The 15,873-nt window shown below is 42.4% G+C and overlaps 1 protein-coding gene across 1 annotated transcript in view; it reads left to right on the forward strand.

Annotated features, from left to right (window-relative positions):
* HS6ST3 (heparan sulfate 6-O-sulfotransferase 3) overlaps positions 1-15,873 on the forward strand; it is a 625,403-nt gene that overhangs the window by 221,413 nt on the left and 388,117 nt on the right. The gene's annotated exons all lie outside the window — the stretch shown is intronic.

Genomic DNA, 15,873 nt, shown 5'->3' on the forward strand with positions numbered 1-15,873 from the left:
ATTCGACCCCCTGAGGGGGTCCCGACCCCCAGGTTGAGAACCACTGCTATACAGGCTAAGAGACTACACTTCTGCATCCACCCCAATGCGTTTCATTGCTCGTTACATGCCTTCTTCAAGGACAGGGCCTTGAGAAAGTCACGTTATGAGTGATGATGTTTTATATCTTTGGGAACCACACCCCCTACAACATGTTGTCATCTCACTGTAGTGCAAGCAGGCACAGCTTACATGACAACTCCGCTCTGAATTCAGGAACAGTGCTGCATCATTGCAACACCATTACATGAAGCTGCATTAGGTGGACTTCACTTACAAGCTTGTTAGGTTTATGTGGGACTTTTGAGAAGACTAATGCCTCGTACACACGGCCCGACTTTCAGAGAAAAAAAGTCAGACTGGCTTTTTTTTCAGAAAGTCCGACCGTGTGTAGCCTCCATGGGACTTTTTTTGGCGGAAGTCCGACGGACCTTAGATAGAGAACCGACAGACTCACGGCGGACTTTTGCATGGTCAAAGGTCAGACTGTGTGTACAAGGCATTCAAGCCAATTGAAAGTGCAGATGTACTTATAATTAAGTCCTGTGGCATTTTTTTTAAAGGAGAGGCCATACATTTTTTATTATAAGTGGAGGATTTACTCAAAAAGCTGTACAAGCAGCAGTTAAAATGATAAAAGTGCAGTAACCCATACCAACCAATTACATTTCACTTTCCTGTTGTCAGATCAGTAAACAATCATTATCCAATTTTGCTATAGCTCGTTGCACTTCAAACATCCTTATTGCTCTAAAAGTCTGAAGATGCTAAAACAAGCTCACAGCTCTTACATTTCTGTTAAAGTGATTTGGGTGGCTGTAGCACTACCCAATCATTTGTATTTGACTCACGGTTGACACCCCCCAACATGCCTGTGAAAATTGGATTGTGTATCAATGCCAGTAATGGCTTCTTCATACCACCAGCAGGGACAGAGTAGGAGAGCAGATTTACATGCTATATTGGCTCCATGAATAGATCAATTCTATGTGAATTGTTTTTTCTCTCCTAAGGCACCCCTACCATGTGTGCATCCTTTCATAAACATTAAAGCATTTTGTTGATGGGTAATGGGAAGAGATGTTCTTTGGTGAATATAACACTGTGTGGGGCTATTATACCAAAGGAACAACATCATATTGCAGACAATCTTTATTTAATGGTGATGGCATAAAACTTTATGGAACATTTTTGTGCTTTTCCAAACTGTGTACTTTAAAGTAAAAGGCTGACATAAATAAACAGAACTTCTATGTTCCTATTTTCTTCTGAATGTAATGTCTTCCTTGCAGTTCTTCTTTGAAGTCAAATTCCAGGCATATGTGAAAACACCAGTTAATGCTATTATACAAACGTTGGCAGGAAAACTATTCTTATATATTGTATGTGTTCAATATATGATGATAATGACACATTTAATAATGAAAATGATATAGAAACACATAGGGGGTTATTTACGTAAGGCAAATCCACTCTGCACTAAAAGTGCAAACTACAAGTGCAAAGTGCACTTGAAATTGCACTGAAAGTGCACTTGGAAGTGCAGTCACTGTAGATCTGAGGGGTAGATCTGAAATGAGAGGAAGCTCTGCTGATTTTATTATCCAATCATGTGCAGGCTAAAATGCTGTTTTTTTTATTCTTCTTGCATGTCCCCCTCGATCTACAGCGACTGCACTTCCAAGTGCACTTTCAGTGCAATTTCAAGTGCACTTTGCACTTGTAGTTTGCACTTGTAGTTTGCAATTGTAGTGCAGAGTGGATTTGTCTTTAGTAAATAATACCCATAGTCTATCTCATGTTTGCTTACTTCCTTACTACTTCTTACTTCTTCATTATTTCTGTTTGTAAATATGGCAGCATATTTTTTTTCTGCCATACTGCTGTAGCACTACCCCCGAAGGAGCTCCTTGTTTGATTTGGGCAGCATGTTACCTCTATATCCCCGTCATCTAGGGTACATGATGAGAGCTGCAGTAAAGTCAATGTCCAATGTCTTTTCTGCGCTTTTATTTCCCAGCCGGGTAAAAACGATAAACAGTGGAAGGGTGAAGGGATAGCAAAATAGAAGACAGCAGATTCAAGTGTAACTGGATATGGAAAACAGTCCTGCTTCCAATGACAAATTTGACTTTGCCACTCCAGCCGGAGAGGGTATAGTGCATCTGGACAGGCCTCTCTCACCAGCCTGGCAGCCAGAGTGTCACTCGGATGGATATGATTAAGTCTCTGCCGCAGACCCTCCTAAACATTGGAGACAATTTCGGTCCAAAATCCCTCTAGACTGGATTTAGCACCCGGTTCTCCTTCACATAGCTTCGGTTAAATCAGCAACTGATAGACGACCTTCGTCCAGCCTCTCAGAACCCAAGTGTCCTCTGATGAATGGACAGGCCTCTCCTGAAACACCAGCCTTGTGCTAGGTATCCTCTGGACAGGCTCCTCATCAGGCGGCTTCCTCCAATTGGACGGACAACCCAGGACTATCTGGCAAATTAGGGACCCAGTCGACTCACTGGATCCACAATGTGGATGAATGCTCTCAGGACCAACGTGGTCTCGGAGCCAGGAACACTACGACACACACACACACACACGCACACACCCTGGCCAGGAGAGCCACACACGGGGGTGGTGGGACGACTGCCCAGCTGAAGGGTGGGAACACAGCGACCTCGAACCAATGGTGTCTGCCGTTTAAATACCCCCTCCCAGCATGCACAGCGAGGCGATCAACCCTCCTGATTGGCTGCCGGTAAGAGATATCCAACTATACTTGACCCTACTGCTGCCACCTGTCGGCCTGGGGTGGAACTCAGTACCCCAGGCAACGACAGTATGCACAAACAGCACAGCCAAACTAAAACAGAGGCCCAAAATGTAACCAAATGACAGGTTCAGAGCTAACTACCTCTCTGAACTCCCTCTAAATTTACAATAGCACCGGTGCTACACTACCATACTGCCATTCTGCCAAAGGTATTCATGTTGTCAGTAGAACATTTCTAGGAAAAGCTTTGTATATTAAACAGGTGTTCTTTTAACCATGATATACCAGTGTATAAACCACTCAGTATAGAGTGTGTAAATAAATAATAAGCCCATAACTGGTAGTGAAAGTATATTCAATGGGACTAAGTATATATGAATGCATGCAGCGACCCCCTCAACCCATGTTGTGTCAGTGAATGAAAGGGAGCTTGCCAAATTTATAAAAACAGGTGGCACATATGTAAAACAAACAACATTTGCCAATTTATAGCTAGCTTTTATAACTAGCTTTTAGAGCAAGGTGCACATTGAAGGACTTTTCACACGGCCGAACACAAAACCAAAATATATTTCCCAACTTACCTACTAGCTAGCCAGTAAAATTAATAAATAAATACACTGCCTGTCATAGTGAGATTGTAGTTGTACAACATTTAGAAATATATATGAATGTCTCTCTGCATCATCAAGGCCCCCCTGTATAGAAATGTCCTAAATCTAGTCTATGGTAGTCTCTAACATACTGTATATAATAATGAATAAATTAAGAGCAGGTATGCTTAGATGGAGCCCATTCCTTCTTAAAGGTACAGGGGCACACTAGAACCCCAACAGAACACAATGGCAGCTGAAGGCATGTAATGTGTCCCTGTGCCATATCCAGCAAGCTTAGCAAAAATGGCAACCGTGCCAATTTATAACTAACTTTTAGAGCACGCTTTAAATGGAAAGGCTTTGCACACATATGAAAAACTACAATCTCTACCACATGACTGGTCATGTTGGAGAAGTTAAGGTAGTAGACAGAGTTCAGGCATGTATCAGACTGCAAAGACTGACTAACAATGCTCAGCTAGGGCAAGTTATAAAGATAATATACTAACATTTTACTTGTTTTGCTTTGGAGGGAGAGGGATTTCAAAACTGTTTAGGCCCCTCTTCGGAATACTTAACTCTATTTCTGTCCAATAAGCATTATGGGAAAGAGGTTTAACCCTTCCAAAATTCACCAAAAAAAGTATTTTTATTGCTGCCTGTGCTGGCCAGTTTGACAGTTGTAGAGATTCCTCTCACTTTCTGTTCTGTTGACCACACAGGATGCAAGCCAAAATCACTTTAATGGATTTACAGTGTTAAAACCTGTCTGTGGTTGGGTGCTATCCAATACAAAGCATTTTCGGTGGCTGAATTTCCATTTTAAGGTCTGTTTAACAAATACATTTTTATAAATAAAATATATGCATGCTAATTTGTTTGCTTCTTTTTAGTAAAATGGATCAGAAAACATTTATCAGTAAAACGTATTTGCCAAATGTCCCAAACTTGAGCCCATCCATCCACTAGAATAAGCAAGTAATGTGACAATTCTATATGAAAAGAAGGATTAAAGGAGAAGTACAGCCAAAGCTTGTTTGGCTGTACTTCTATGGCTCACAGGAGTGTAGTTCGTTTTTTACTACTGTGACCCGTTTTCACAGAGAGCGGGCTGAAGTCCGCTCTCTGTTGATATCACAGAGTCGGTCCAGGCGTCATCACGACCAAGGAGTCAGGATCTGCCCAGATCCCTGGACAGACACCCGGCTCAGGTTCTTAGCGAACCGCTGAGAGCCTGTGCCAGCCACTACCGCCCCCCTCCACAGCCCATCGCTCCAGTGAGCAAGGAGGGGGCAGAGCAGAGAACTGACAGTCACCAGCTCTCTTCTTGGGGGGGGGTTGTGAGACCGTGCGATCGGCAGTGTTCTGTCATCACTTCGTAGTGTTAGAGGCGCCGGGGGACAGATGAAGCATCGGACTGATGCTGCATTTACCTAAGTAAGTGTGAATAAAAAAAAAAAAAACATACTTCTCTTTTTTTTGCTTTTTTTCCATTTCTAACTATAGCTTAAACTCTACATAGCAACAAAAGACATCTATATGTTGTCTTGTGGAACAGATGCCATATTGATAAACTGTACTAATTAAGATGAGATTTCAAGATGAAACCGGATTGGGTTTTAACTTGGCACTTGATTGGTATTAGGTAAATGAGAACAGATACACCACAACATCAATCTAATGCTTTTTAACTGAGCTATGTGATCATGCAATGGCCATGGTCAAGTGGTGATTACACATATGGGTGTAAAAAAATAAAAATATAAAATAAAATATTTTTATTTAGAGCACAATCGTAAGAAAAATATCATATACAATTCTGTTCACTACATTGCTTTGTGTCCTGCGGTGAAACAGCATTAAAAATGATTCACTGAATTGCAAACATGTCTCACAGTTCTATAAACAGCCTTCTGAAATGGAAAATATATTTGCTGCAAACAAGTGCTCTTTATAAGCTGCATGATTAATGTATATTAAGTGAACCTTGTGGTTGATATATTTCATTCTACATAGCTTTATTATATTTAATGAAATTATACAAATGGTGATAATGATGATAATAATAATGATAGTAATGTTGTAGGGCTGTAGCTGGAGTCACACGTGACTGTGGTACGGTAGTATTGATGAAACAACAGCTCCTTCCTGATACTAGCACAAGGGCTGATTGTCCACTTTCTGCAGCAAAAAACTCCCACTGGAGTAACATGCATGTAAGGCCTCGTACACACGGACGGACTGTCCGATGAAAACGGTCTGCCGGACCGTTTTCATCGGACATGTCCGCTGCCGGATTTTGGTCTGATGGTTGTACACACCATCAAACCAAAATCCCTGCGTACAGGATACACGGTGACGTGGCCGCGCCGTCTCGGCGATGATGATGCGGCGACGTGCGCGACCCTGGAAGGTCAATGCTTCCACGCATGCGTCGAATCACTTTGACGCATGCAAGGGCTTTCGGCCGAGCGGACATGTCCGGTGAGTCTGTACAGACGACCGAACATGTCCGACGGACAGGCTTCCAGCGGACATGTTTCTTAGCATGCTAAGAAACATTTGTCCGCTGGAAACCTGTCCGATCCGCCGGAAAATTGTCCGGTCGGACGTACAGACGACCGAACATGTCCCAGCAGACATGTTCGGTCGTGTGTACGGGGCCTAACACATTTCATGAATGGGGAAGAGTCTGATGAAGGACAAGTTTCTCTCCCCCAATTACAAATGATGATACATGCAGTACAATCAATGCACAGCTTTTTTCCCAATGAAGCAAGGAAGGGGAAGGGAGCTGGCTCCTTATAGGATCAATTTCACTCCAGCTGAAAGACGACTTGGAGCTATTAACTTCATTTGTCCTGGTGGCTCAGTAGCAGTGAACAGGACCTATCATCATTTCACAGAAGATTTCTACAGGATCCAGCTACCTGACAGAAGTGTGACAAACTTCATTACAGTAACTTGCATGACTGGGAATAATCCCTGATGGAGCGTTACCAGTAGAAATGCATGTTATGTGGACAAGATCCTTATATTTAGCAAGTAAAGTTATTTAAAAAAAAATGGTAATTTCCTGTTCCTCCAACCCATAAACAATGGGTTGAGAAATGTAATTATATACTTACAAGAGAAGAATTAACATATAAGCATAGAGGGACTCCCAAAAGTTTGACAAAATATGGTCATGCTGGATAAAATCCAGTAATTTACTATATTATGGTCTACCCAGTGGAGAAGAGTGAGGGCAGAGGAGGTAGATAGGAGGTGGGGGGGGGGGGGTAGAAGAGGAGGAGAGAAGGAGTGAATATGTAATAGAGAGATATTAATAAAAAGAAAACCCTGCTCTCTTATTTATATGATTGGTGTTTCCAACATAAAAGAAGAGCTATTAGTAACATTAGAAGTCTGCATTAGTACATTTAATATACATATATACAATATCCAATGTAGATATGTATTGTATTGGGGATGGAGGTGATGTTGGGGTGACACCAAAGACCTTATATTATGTTTCCAGTACATTTGATCTACAGCAATTGATAAACAACCTTTGAGTCCCAAACAAGTGACTTGCTAAGCAATGTGAAAGGATCCCCACACAGGAAATCTTTTCAGGGGCAAGGAAATGATGTGAGGTACTAGAGTCAGACGCAAAACCGAATGAAGACAAGAATATATTGTGACAAGTGTATAGAAACATAGTGAATAACAAAGGTGCAGACAAATATGAATGCAAAGTGAAGACATCTGACAAGGCACACATGATAGTAACAAATAAATAGCATACGGCCACAATACAGAGTAGCAGATCAAAGTGACAAGTACAGGCTTACAACTGAAGAAAGACTCACTAAGTCCAACTAGCAAGACAAGACACTATGTAGGCTTGAATACTATGGCTGATAAGACACAATGCAGAAAAAGATTCAGCCTTAGCATGAAGCTTACTAGCACACTATCAAAATACTGAAGCACCTTGCTCAAACCAAGTCCATAAATTCTACATCATTTTACAGCTGATGAATAAGCACAGACCCACCTTTTGAAGAACACTGGAAAAACTACCAGATGGAAACCAAGGCACACTGACACTAGCAGGTGAAAGCCAATAACTGCAGAGACCTTGCACACTGGGGTTAACAGCATGTTCACTTTGGAAAGTACGTTTTAGTGAACACGGTGAAGCTCTGTTCACTTTGAAAAGTATGTTTTAGTGAACGTGGTAAAGCTCTGTCTTGAGTCTTGAGTGAATGAAATTAAATACTCTTTTTTCTAGCATATGATGGAGTCTTCAAAATGAACAGAGCTTAATTTAGTTCACTTAAATTCACTTTGAAAATGAAACATACACTTTTCAAGGAAAGCATTAACTTTACTAGATGAACAGCCTCAGTTACGTTAGTAAATCAACCCCATAGTCTCACAAGCTATGTCTGAGAGGCACTTTCTGGGAGAAAAAAAAGGAGAGAATCGGGGACTTTGAGTGAGGTGAGCGAGAGCGGGTACAAGTTCACACAAATGGAATAAATCAGTTTATTGATTGACAACAAAGTGGTATAACAAGCGGAACCAGCAAAGAATGTGCGTTGCCAGGCATACTAGCCAAAGTTAACAACATGAATACAAAAAATTATTGATACATTTCAATTGCAATATAACCATTTAACAGCAATAATGGTAGTAGTAAAACAAAAAAGGGGCAGTCCGTGTATGCATAAAAAAGCTCATAAAAAATGTTGTATTGACACCATGAGTGAGTGTCCAACACAATAGACACTCAGACTGCCATACATACAAGGCATCATTGTTGCCCTACACGTTTCGCGATATATTGGGGTAGAACAATAAAGTGACACTATTACATAATGACATAGGGGATGGTGAGGTGGGTCAAAATCAAAAGGAAGAGACCTCATACTCACCATGGTTGACAAAAAGACCTGGTGTTGGGCTAGATGGGTGCCTACCACCCGGTATGTGAAACAACAAAAAAAGGGGGGAAACAGGTCTGATGTCACCACTCTGACACCTCCATCCCTATTTGTGAACCAAAAAAATAGAGAATCGCCCTTGGGACTTTGAGTGAGGTGAGAGAGAGCGGGTACAAGTTCACACAAATTAAATAAATCAGTTTATTGATTGACCGCAAAGTGGTATAACAAGCGGAGACAGCAATGAATGTGCGTCGCCAGCAGTGTTGCCAACCTACCAGATTGAAATTTACTGGCACGGCACCCAAAATTTACTGGCGCAGCCAAGTTTTTACTGGCATTTCACAAAAGTTACTAAATTCAATTTTTAGGTGCAAATTTCAGTATTTAGGCTACAAACTAGTCAAATAGCAATGTGATTTAAGGTAGATATTAAGGTAAAAAAACATATTTTTGTTATTTTCGATATAATAAGGGCAAATTATTTAGTCACATCACCCCCTGCCTCCATCTCCCTCTGCCACCAACACCCCCTGCCTTTACCCCCATCTGCGGTGCCACAATCTCCCCCTGCCTTCAATCTCCCCCTGCCTCCAATCTCCCCCTGCCTCCAATCTCCCCCTGCCTCCAATCTCCCCCTGCCTCTATCGTCCCCTGCCTCCATCCCCCTCTGCGGTGCCACCAACAACCCCTGTCTCCATCCCCCACCATCTGCAGTGCCACCATCCCCCTCTGCTGTGCCACAACACCCCCTTCCTCCAATCACCCCCTGCCACTAACACCCCCTGCCTCCAATCTCCCCCTGCCTCCATTGCCCCCTGCCTCCATCCCCCTCTGCGGTGCCACCGCAGCCACTAATCACCCCCTGCCTCCAATATCTATGCGCAGTTCCAAGCCGAGCCGATCTCGGCTATTTTTACTGGCACATTCCCGCAACCACGGACATTTACGAACGGGGGGGGGGGGAAAGTGCCAGTTTTTACGAACTGTCTGTAAAAATACGGACGGTTGGCAACACAGGTCGCCAGGCATAATAGCCAAAGTTAACAACATGAATACAAACAATTATTGATACATTTCAATCGCAATATAACAATGAAACAGCAATGATGGTAGTAGTAGAATAAAAAAGGGCCAGCTTGTCTATGCATAAAAAAGCTTATAAAAAATGTATTGACACCATGAGTGAGTGTCCAACACAATAGACACTCAGATTGCCATACATACAAGGCATCGTTGTTGCCCTGTGCGTTTCACGAGCTCTGCTCGCTTCCTCAGGGACCGATGCATATTCATTGTATCTATAGTGCGGTAGAAAAATAAAGCGACACTATTACATAATGGCATAGGGGATGGTGAGGTGGGTCAAAATCAAAAGGGAGAGACCTCATACTCACCATTGTTGCGGGCTAGAGAACCAATCACTGCATACCAGGGTTGCGGCATCACATATATCCGGCTCAGGAGCTGAGGGGGCAGGGCATGCGGACACCCCCATGTGCAAAAGTCTGGATGAACAACAAGGTCTGCTAGGGAATGCATGGCCAGTGGTCACAGAGCCCCAAAGTATGGTGTGTCTGGAAAATATATGTATATATATATATATATAATGACAGTGCATGTATCTAATAAGGCATAGTAGGTGGCAAGATTTCATCAGTCTACTGCAGCCAGGAGGAAGTATTTTCTCAGTCGTTATGGCATGTCAATAGACAACAGGTGGGGCTAATCTGTGAGACAGTAATAGATTTTTACAGTGGCACAGTGAAATGCAGCAGAGGCACTGAGCTGTGTGTGGGTAATGGATTTTTACATTAGCTGGTCACAGATTATGAGGCCGAAGAGCTGAGCTATGTGAGATATATGTACACATCCAAAAACATGAAGGTTATTGCAAAGACATTACAATTTCATTTCTTGGACAGTATCACACTCTAGGAAGTAAATTCTGACCCTTAATGATGCCTGAACAAAGATAAGGCCAACCTTCTTGCATGAAAAAAAGATTAAAATATTGTATGGCTGAAAGGTAATGCCAGTAAGTTTTACACATACACAATACTATGCAGCATGAAGAAAATATATCTGATGCTAAGTCTACTTTATTGTAAAACCAAGGACACTTATAATGTGTTTTTGTTTATTAAGCAACAACTATGGTTCAACAATCATACTACTGCTAACGTAGCATGTGTCACTTCCATGGTTCACTGGGTGTTATGAAATATATTTAGAAAGACAAAACACTATTCAGTACTATGCACATTATGTATTCTATTTAAGGCAAAAACAAATGTTTCACATTCATAATATGTGTGACCTTGACGTTTTGCCATCTGTTCTAGATGTTTCTTTTTTAACTTGCATACTGTTGGGAAATTACAATTGCCACCCGTATTGTAGAGAAAAAAATTTAAAATAACTAAATTAAATAAAAAAAAAATGTCATGTATTTATTAACAATATTTCATGTATTTTAAATATAGGTAGTAGTACAAGTATCTGAATTTGTTTTCATACCAGCTTCCTGTAAGCCCTAGAACACCAGCACTCATAATTAGGAGAAGGAGCAGTATCATCAACCAGCCAGGATCTACTCCAGCTTTTCCGAATCATGGTAACATGGAATCTTAGGTTCCTTCAAAGGTTGCAAGGAATTCCCTGAGCCTTGAACCACACTAGGGATATACTTTTCCACTGATATTCAATGCAAGAGGTCAATTCTACACTGAGCAGCAATGCAATTGAGCACTTTAATGACCACCACTGCATGGATACACTTTTCCACTGATCGCCTGTTTAGGGAAGTACTTCTGTCCCCAATGTAAGTGCTTATTTCTACAGTGGCCATAGATGTAACCGAGCATTTCCCCTCTGCCTTCAATTGTAAGAGGGGATCTTTGCACTGACATTCAATGTTCATTTCTCTACTGACTACTAATGTAAGGGAACACAACTGTTTTCATTGTCTGCATTTATTTTCTGTCCATCTTTACTATTTGTTTCATCTTATAATTATTTCTGAAAATAATTTTCTGGTGTAGAGTTTAAAAAAAATCAACTGTGGTCAAATACTATTTATATGACACATTTTTTTTTTGTTTTCTTTAAAATTTATGCAAATAGGTGACAAACCTTGAACTGAACCATGAGGCCTAAAAGTTATTTCAAAGATTCCTCCAGAGCAAAAAGTTTTTAAAAGACTGCTCTCTTGTATTGCATAGTAATGTCAGTATAAAACAGGGAACACACTTATAGGAGAAGAGAGCACAGAGGTGACCTCATTAGTTTGCTACTACCTTTCATTTTCCAGGCAGAAGGCTGAGGAAGCCACCCAGTGTATTCTATAATGGAGAAAGTGGCGTCACACTGTCAGACATGTCCACATTCTGAATTATACAGTGCTGACCTGCTATAACTGTTACCTGTGTCCCTCTGAAATTTACACCGCGCGTATTTTTGCGCCTGATCCTCAAAACGAGATACGCCTTAAAACCAGGTTTTTCCGTCCTACCTAAAATAATTACACCGGCGCTTCTTCGCACGCAAAATATGCTAGACACGCCGCTGTTTTGATAGGCAAATATGCAAATGAGGGAGATAAGGCGATCCACAAAATTAAGTGTGTGCGGCGTAGATTACGCCCTGTGCGCTTCTGTTAGTTTCATGGTGTAAATTTACACTTTATAAAAGGTGCCCTAATTTTACACAAGCCGTGTAAAGGTCAGCTAAAGCAACACCATTAAGAAAGAGATGAGCACACACACTTGCAGGACAACAATCTGTATGCCAACATGCCAGGGGCATCCATGCGCATAGCTAGACTAGTGACTTTAGCAACCGAGGGTACCCCCTCTTCTGAGGGAACAGCAGTCAGGAGACGCCTCGCAGAATGCATCTTTGCACAGTAAACACACACATTAATTATGTCACAATGAGAATGCATGAATGCACACCACTGTGGTCCCTAGCACAGACACATCACATGCACATCGAATTGGATTAGATCCAAGTACCCCCCCAATGGTACTTGGGAGCAGTAACGCCCCGCCACGGCTCCAATTATGTCACTGTGCATTCATACACCATTCAGGGACCTGGGATCACTTCTCCCTGGTCCTGGGGATCCCTAATCCACCAAAACTGAGGGTGACACCCTTATTTAATCAGGAATGCCACCCCCACATTCACACATCATTCACACACATAAAACAAATCATAAGTACAGTATACCAAACAAAATCATAAAAATAAAAAAACAAAAGTACCCCTTCAAACTTAACGGCGGCAGCGATTGCTATGCCTGGGCCACCCACGGGCACGGCCACAGCCAACCAGAGGAGCCTCCTGGGGGGGGTGTGAGCAGGGGAAGAAGGATCTTCATGGGGGGGGTGTGAGCAGGGGAAGGAGGATCTTCATGGGGGGGTGGGTAAGCACGGGAAGGAGGAGCCTCCCCTGGTGACTGTCCTCCTGCTGGCCTGCCCTCCAAGGCCACTGCTATCCTGGTCAGACAGTTTGTGAGGGCAGCCGTATTGGCCTGGCCAGCCTGGGTATCGTCCTGGACCTCCTCACTCAGCCTGATGGGGCATGGTCCCCCTCCTCCAGTGCCCGTGGCATGGGCATTGATCCTGGCCATCTTCTCACGGACCAGTCTCTTAAGATCGTTAATCTTCTTTTGTATGCCACTGGTGGTCCTCGTCTCCCCCCCCCCCGCCGCATTTATCTGATCTGTGATTTTTTTAATGATCTCCCTCCTCTGGGCCGGGGAGGTGTTCTGGCTCTCAGGGCCATGTAAAAAACGCCCATATTGGACGATGGCCCGACCAAGTATTTGCTTCTCAATGGTTGAAAAATTAAGCTTCCTTCGCTTCGGTGCCATCACACCCACCACTCAACACCAACAAAAAACAAACACAACAAACAAACAAATATACTCACAGAAGAAACACACACAAAAATCTAAACACACAAGCAGACAGCTACTACAAATTCAAAAACAAACACGCAAAAAACAAACAGAAATACTCAGAAAAAAACAAACAGAAAATACACTTAGGAAAAAAAAACACCAACTACAATCTACTACTCCTCCAAAACTTTTATCTCACACACAACTCACCAACACACACCAACAAACGACAGAGCAGAAGCAACTTGCTCTAGGAAGGGGAACACAGGGATATACTTTTGCAAGGGAAGTGTGTTTGTCTGGGGCTTTTTATACACAGGGCGATCCTCAAACTAAGTACGCTTGGCCTTTTACCTATCTCGCTGATTGCGCCGAGCCAAGTTCTGCAATGCCCAGTGAGCAGCAGATACGTGCGCGCATGCGCAGTACGGCCGGCCCTTCATTTGCATGGGGTCACGGCTCATTACAATGAAGCACGCCCACTTCCTTCCCACTTGCAATAACCCCGCCTTACGTCTCGGAATTTAAGTTACACTTGCGCAATTTTGGACGCAAATGCGCTGTGGATACGGCACTTACGACACAAAATTAGGGCGCCCTAACTTAAATGACATAAGTTTTGAGTAACTTAATTTGCGCCGCTGTTTGTGGATCTGGCCCAAAATGTGTAAATGTGTACTTCACTAAAAACAAAACCCACAAAAAATGATATAAACTCTATAAGGTGTCCCTGCAATAGTCTCTTATAAGTGTGTAATAAATAATAACACCAAAAAGTGCTATGGTGCTGTGCAAATATTCTTTCTAACCAGTGTAGGAGGTCTTCAACAAAGTCAGACATGTGCCTTGATAGCAATCTGTGAATCACAAACTGTGGATAAACATAATCACCAAAATTCTTGCAGGTAAAATCATTTACAAACACTTATGCCTTGTACACACGATCGGAATTTCCGTCGGATTTTAGTCGGGCTTTTTCCATGGGAAGTTCCTACCGTGTGTGTGCCCCATCTGAGAAATTTCGATGAATTCAATCGGAGTTTAAATATAGAACTTTTAGCCGGGCAAAAGCCTGATCGTGTGTACCGGACAATAGACAAGCACACACACATAAATGTAAATAAACAAATGTTAATTCAGTCATTCTTGCAGAGTTCCGCCTTAACTAACATACACACAAACACGCACATACACAATATCTTGCTAACACTGATTATGTGTCATATAGAGAGGCTAGACATTTTTTTCATTCCATCCATAGCCTCAGATGATACACAGAGATTAACCAAATCTCCCTACATAGGTTTTATATGTATATCTGCTGTGCTCACATTTATATACTGTTTAGAAAGTTCAGATTGTGTAAAGCCTCGTACACGCGACCGGTTTTCTCAGCAACAAAATAGCAAGAAAACTGCTTCTTGCCAGTTTCTTGTCAGGAAATCTGGCCAGAATCTCGACGATAAAAAAACAGAACCTGCTCTCTTTTTCTCATCGAGATTCTTGTCGGCCTGTTTCCCGACTAGAAACCCGAGAGTGTGTATACTTACCTGTCGCCATGGAAACCCGCACATGCTCGAAATGACTTTGACGCATGCGCGGTAGCTTCCACGGCATAGGTAGGGTGAAGCAAGATGGCGGTGACGGCATCGAATGTGACAAGCGCATGCTCGTCATACGTGATGACGTCATCGCTTTCTTTCCTTTCAAGAGAACCAAAACGAGAGTCTGTACAGTCGGGCGGCAAGAGTTTCTTGCCAAGAATCTCGTCCGGAAATCAACAGGTTTTTCCTGACGAGATTTTCGGTCATGTGTATGAGGCCTTAGGAGATTTTCTCTTCCTAGTTAACACAGAGTGTGATGTCTGGGCATACAGCCAAGATAGTTAACATTGCTGATTGGAGGAAAGACACACACCCCTCTCATCATAGGCAGAGATTCTCAGAGCTGTTTTGTAATAGGAGCTGCTCTATGCTACTCTATTTTAGCAACCTCCTTTGACAAAAGATGCAGGCTGATTTTGTCTAAAAAGTAAAAAAATATGTCAGAATTTCTCAGGCTGATAACAGAGGAACCGTTCAGAAGAGAGCTATAAGACTTAGCTCATTGGAAAGAGATAACAAAATACTGCAGATATATGTGACCAGCTCAAATTTCATGAATCGGGTTTACATCCACTTTAAGGCTTCATGCACACTAGAAAGCTAAAAACTGCTTTAGAAACGCTGTACAAAAAATGCTAATGTTTTATCATTTTCTTTGGCTTAGCATTTTACCACTGACAGCAATAACAAGTTGTAAAAAAATATGGTGCGGGGGACCCCCCAATCTATACCAGGCCCTTTGGGTCTGGTGTGGATTTCAAGGAAACCTCACACTAGTTAAAAAAACATTGGTGGGAGGTCCTCCCCAAATTCCTACTAGACCCTTAGGTCTGGTATGGATTTTTAAGGGAATCCCATGCCCAATTTCTTTTTAAAACCTTTATGCAGGCCAGGAAGGAAGGGGAAGAGAGGGCTTCCCCCTATCTTCTGAACCACTAAGGTGGCACCACCTCTTGTGATTTCACTGACGCAGCACACCTAGTCAATGAAGTCCCAAGGGGTGTGGTCACATGCAACATTA

Source organism: Rana temporaria, chromosome 2 (genome assembly GCF_905171775.1).
Source record: "Rana temporaria chromosome 2, aRanTem1.1, whole genome shotgun sequence".
NCBI lineage: Eukaryota > Metazoa > Chordata > Amphibia > Anura > Ranidae > Rana > Rana temporaria.